Here is a 5,923-nt window from a genome sequence, read left to right as displayed (position 1 = left end):
AATTCAGATATGGAGCTTTAATAAGTTGTATTTACGCACAATCTACTTGTAATCTTGAGTTTTAAGTAATATATATTAATAAACAGTACTTTACGCATAAAAAGTAGTTTTTAAGAGTTTTTGTCAAATGCTTTATAATATAGTATAGATTATTTTTTTATAATTTAATCTACACACAATTACTTGTAATCTTGAGTTTTAAGTAATATGCATTAATAAACAGTACTTTACGCATAAAAAGTGATATTTAAGAGTTTTTGTCAAATGGTTTATAATATAGATTATTTTTTTTATATATAATTTAATTTAAGTTTAATAATAAAACAATTTATTTTTGGTTTAATATTATAAATTTTATAAAGATAATAATTAAGTATTCTGTTAGAACTCAATGATTATACTAATTATATTTCAGATTTTTTATATTTAAAATGAGATGTTTATCATGTATTTGATTGTGTTTATCTGTAGTTAGTTACACGAATTCAGATATGGGATGAAAGCGGATAGGGCTGAAATCGGATAAGGATGAACGGKTTTAARAGTTTTAAGAGTTTTAGCCAAATGTTTTATAAGATAGTATAGATATTTGAAAAATACATATAATATATTAAAAATATTTTTGTTTTTTAATTCATTGCTATATGAAGTTCTCTTAAATTATGTGTTGTGTGTGAGCTTGATTTATATAGACTTATAATATGTGTGAGTGGATGGTTACCAATATTTGGTAGGAAAGTTTTGGTTTGTCATCGATCAATTACCATCAAAGGTTGAAAAAAGAAATACAATAGAGACATGACCAATTAAAAAGAAAAAAAAGAAAAAAAAAAGTCGGTTAATTTGTCAACGTAACAAGATTCAAAGCTTCGATGACGTTAATGATTTTAAAACATTAATCTTTGTATCCAATAACGTCTTCTAGAGGACTAATGGGTCCTTGTGAGATATTTTATGATAAGAATGTTTAACTTCAATCGTTATATGTGTTATCTAATAGTTAAAACTAAGTCTAATGATAATAAACCTGTATTTGTATTTGGTATATAAGATACCATATCTGATTTATATTGTAGATTAAAAACTCTGATTTTGTCCTGTGAATTATCAAACATTCCTTAATGACCAACAAACAATTAAAAGTAGTCATATTTGGATGTAGTTTTTGTGGGTTGGAAAAACATCCCAACTGCAGGTAAAATCAACATAAACTTGCTCATATATATTATTTTTTGGTAACAAAGTACAACGATGTCTGGTTACATGATCGAACTGCCTCACTTTTAGTTGCCGCCGCCGCCTCCTCCTCTTCCATTGACCCTGAGTTCATCAACCTTATGTTTGGGATAACCATTATTTATCCACGGACCCCAACCACCAATCGTGCCATCAACATGATATCCTTTTTGGATTTCAACAACTGCATACGTACAACAAGTTTGATTATCTTTTAAAGCACATGTGTAGATATGGATGCAACGACAGATGTTTGGTGTGATGGATTTTGAAGTTCTATCAAACAACTTTCCTAAATCACCGATTCAATTTGATTGGGTCTTATTTGAAGATCTCATAGGCAATACAATTAATAAAATTTAATCGAAAAGACAAATATGTACATGTATTTATAGTTGTATGTTTCAAGGTACATATGCACATGTGAATAAGTGTGTTGTGTGTGTACACATATATTGAATACCTTTTGAATTATGAGTTTGAGCTGAAGGAATCTTTCGAGCCGAAGAAATCAGAACAAGTGCAAAGAGAAACAGCAATGATAAGTTAAAACAGTTGTACTTCATTTTTTTTCAATTCGTGTGTTGATGTATGGAGAAAAAGGTGGGTTTATATAGAGTGATATGTGTAGGTGGATGTCGACATTTGGACCAATTTGTCAATAAACGTCAAAGAAGAGAAGATAATAAGAAATAAAAAGCAAAATTAAAGACAATAATTAATAGTCATATTTAAATAATTAATGGGTTTTTGGGTGGACACGTGATGGGACTAATTCATGGGTCCCTACTCCCACGGGAACACTTTAGTTCTTATCCTCCATGCCTCGACTTGGGGTAGGGTGGTCATAAGTCATAACAAATATATAATTTTTGTTAATTTTATAGTTTTTATTTATATATCCTTTATTTCAAACATTCACCCATTCAGATCATGTATTTATAGTTTGAGTTAAAAAATTTAAAACCATTTTTAATACATTAAGTATTACTCGAAGGATACTTGCGTAATGCGACGAGATACATTTTAATTTTAATATTTCATTTTATTATTTATCTAAGACTCTTAGTTGATTTTATAGTATGGTCTTATGTGATTTTGAGAAAACGATGATATTTTTATTTTTGAATAAAATATAAATTTGAATATATCATAAAAATTTGACAAAAATATATCGATATTAGTATCAAATTAACTATTTAAAATTTCTCAATTTTTTGTGTAGTTTCTTAATTCAATTAATTTATTATAATTTAATTTAGGTACGATAATGAAGTAATTTATATTTGATTTAATAATATAATTTTATTATAAAGATAATAATTAATTATTTTGTTAGAACTCGATAATTATCCTAATTATATTTTAGAGTTTAAAAATGAGATGTTTATCCTCTATTTGATTATGTTTATCCGTAGTTAGTTATACGAATTCAAATATCGAGCTTTAATAAGTTGTATTTATGCATATTTTACTTGTAATTTTGAATTTTAAGTAATATGCATTAATATACAGTACTTTATGCATAAAAAAATGGTTTTTAAGAGTTTTTTGTCTAATGCTTTATAATATAGTATAGATTTAATATTTAAAATTCAATACTACAAGTAAATTTTATAAGAGTATAACTTTTTAAAGCTATATGTTTGAATTCATGTGACTAACTGATAAATATAATCAAATATGAGATAAACATACCATTTTAAATATAAAGAATAAGATTTTTGAATTATCATTAAGTTCTAACAAAATATTTAATTAGTGTATTTATAAAAAAATATTATATTATTAAACTTAAAATAAATTATATTGTTACTAAACCTAAATTAAATTAAAATTAAGATATTGAACTAAAAATTATCTTTATAAGAAAACATTATATTATTTCGTCATCAAACCTCAATTAAATTAAAACAAAAAATTTAACTAAAAAACTATATAAAAAATTAATTTGATATTAATACTAATATATATTCTTTTTGAAATTTTATGTGGTCTTTACATTTATATTTTATTCAAATATAAAAACATTAACTTTTTCTTAAAATTATGCAAAACTGTATTATAAAATCGACAGAGATGAACAATATCTATTATGCGAATATACTTCTAGTATTTATCCACGAATATTCATTATACAAACTTAGGTCATTTAAATAGTTAATATTTACATTGTAGGGCCGTGCAAGAAATTTAAAAAAAAAAGGTCCAAGACACCCATCAAATCACCTTTTATTAGGATTTAAATTAGGTTACATCGAGTTATCCAGTTCAACCAACCCGTCGATATATATAATTATATACACTATAATGTATATATGTGATCACAAATCTTATTTAGATGTGGTTTAGATTTCTTAGAAAAACACCCCAAGTACACGTAACTAAAATCAACATAAACTTATTCATATTTATTATTCTTTGCAAAGCAGTACGACAATGTCAAGTTACGTGATCATATTGCCTCATTTTTAGTTGCCTCCTCCTCTTCCATCGACCCCAACACCGTTGTTATCACCGGGATTATGATTAAACCATGGACCCCAACCACCAATCGTGCCGTCAACATGGTATCCTTTCTGGGCTTCAGCAACTACACATGTACAATAAATTTGAGTATTTTTTAAAGTCCGTTTGTGTAATAATGGTGTAAACGATTCACTTAATTTGATTTTAAGATTCTATTAAACTAAAAACCAAACAACTGGACACTAAAACCAAGCCTAATTGATCGAATTTAATTCACTTTTATTTCATGATTTGATAAATAATAAGATTTTTTTTTTAACATTATAAATTGATCGAGGATAAAACATGAAATACATGCGTAAAAACTTGTATGGTTGTACATACGAGTATGCAAAGGTGTCTGGATGCATGAGTTTTGGTCAATGATAACACGTAAAAATTATCATAATATAGAATTAAATAAAAACTAATTATAAAATAAAATAAAATTTATACATCAAGGAGAAACAACTTTCATTTAATTTATGCTCTAAAAAATTTACTTTTGAAAGACATATTTTACGAGTATATACATGATGATATTTTTCAAAGAAATCTTTCCATCTACAAATTAATATTAAAAAATTAATTATAAAATATAAAGAGTTAGTGGCAAATATACACAAATTAAGGGCCGTTTACCAAACGCTTACTCGGGTAAGCGCTTACCAAGTCATATTATCTTATCGGATGAATATGATAAGTACCAAAAATCTTACCTGGTAAGAGCAAGACAAGGACCAAGAGTCTTACCCGGTAAGTGAGGACGGTGACTCTTACCATGGTAAACACTTACCTGGTAAATTGTTGCATGCGATGTCTTTTTGGTGAACTAAAATCTTACCCAGTAAATATATAATAGTGTTAAATTTTATTGGTAAACACTTACCGGGTAGGTATTTGGTAAACGACCCCTAAATCTAAAGAATTAGCTCTAGATTAGAACATGATATTTTGTTAATAATAATATAAACAAATGAACATGATGACATTGATATAAACAAATTAACACTAAAAACTTGCACGAAATATAATCAAATTAGCACTAAATATAAAGTAACCTCAAAATTCGAATATTAAGAGAAAAAAAAATACAAAATTACCATTAATATTAATATTAACCGAAATTAGTATCAATTGACATTAATCTAATATTCTCTTTGAAGAGTTAGGGTTACTAATGAATCCCTTTGAAGAGTTAGTTAAGCGGTTAGAAAAATTTACACTATATAGCATTAAGTTAGTCGTTTCACGGGAATCCACTAACCAAAGGTTAGTTCCGCTCCTATAATTGTCAGTGTGTATAAGCAAATATATAATACCTTTTGGATTATGAATTTGAGGTGAAGAAATTTTTCGAGCGGAAGAGATAAGAACACATGCAAAAAGAAACACTAACAAAACACCAAAACCGTTGGACTTCATTTCTTAACTTGTGTTTATGTTGAGTGTCAACTTGATTTATATAGACTATGCCATGTAAGCGGATGTCGACATTCGGTATGGAATTTGAGTCTCTCATTGACCAATTACAACCGATACAAAGTTAAAAATAAAATTTAAAACTTTAATGATCATAATAGTTTTAAAAGCATTAATCTATTTATCCAAGAATGGTTTTCTTGGTGGGCATGTGATGGGGTTTATGGGTATATTATTTCGTTACTAAACGTTGATTATATTACTTACCTTTCAGATGAACATGATAAATACCTAAAAATCTTATTCGATAAGAGAAAGAACCAAAACAAAGAATCTTATCCAGTAAAGTGAGGGGAAGACTCTTACATGTTAAGTGTTTGTCAGGTAAAAAAAACTTACCAACGATCAATTTTTGATAGTCGAGAATCTTACCCGATAACGTAAGTGATGATGACTCTTACAATTACAAGTAAACATTTGACAAACAGTCCCTTAATAACAATTTATGGTCCCTTGTGTCCATAAAGTATATATCACTACTCTGACATAACATAACTTTTTAAAGCTGTTTTGATTTTATATATGTTACGTTAATAAAATAATGATAGTGTCATAGAGTATCATTACATGTTATAAGTTTGAATTTTTTTTGGGCTTATTAGTAACCATAAAAAAAAAAAAAAACTTATTTGAATGCTAAAAAACCACTTGTCCACTTGTTTATCTTATTTTGAAGTAAGTTGTAATAATAAGTATT

General features: G+C 26.8%; 2 long non-coding RNA genes across 2 annotated transcripts; both read right to left on the bottom strand.

The window, feature by feature from the left end:
• Positions 1-1,190: 1,190 nt before the first annotated feature.
• Positions 1,191-1,821, bottom strand: LOC112510203. The gene is made up of 2 exons (XR_003068908.1): positions 1,700-1,821; positions 1,191-1,420 (listed from the first exon to the last, which is right to left on the bottom strand). It is a non-coding gene; the product is annotated as an uncharacterized LOC112510203 (long non-coding RNA).
• A 1,800-nt stretch (positions 1,822-3,621) lies between these two features.
• On the bottom strand, positions 3,622-5,126 carry LOC112508496. The gene is made up of 2 exons (XR_003068772.1): positions 5,067-5,126; positions 3,622-3,829 (listed from the first exon to the last, which is right to left on the bottom strand). It is a non-coding gene; the product is annotated as an uncharacterized LOC112508496 (long non-coding RNA).
• Between the last annotated feature and the right edge of the window lie 797 nt (positions 5,127-5,923).

The sequence above is a fragment of the Cynara cardunculus genome, assembly GCF_001531365.2.
Source record: "Cynara cardunculus var. scolymus isolate 2C chromosome LG 3, CcrdV1, whole genome shotgun sequence".
Taxonomy (NCBI): domain Eukaryota; kingdom Viridiplantae; phylum Streptophyta; class Magnoliopsida; order Asterales; family Asteraceae; genus Cynara; species Cynara cardunculus.
Note: the sequence above shows the minus strand (reverse complement) of the source record. Positions and strands in the feature narration are given on the sequence as shown.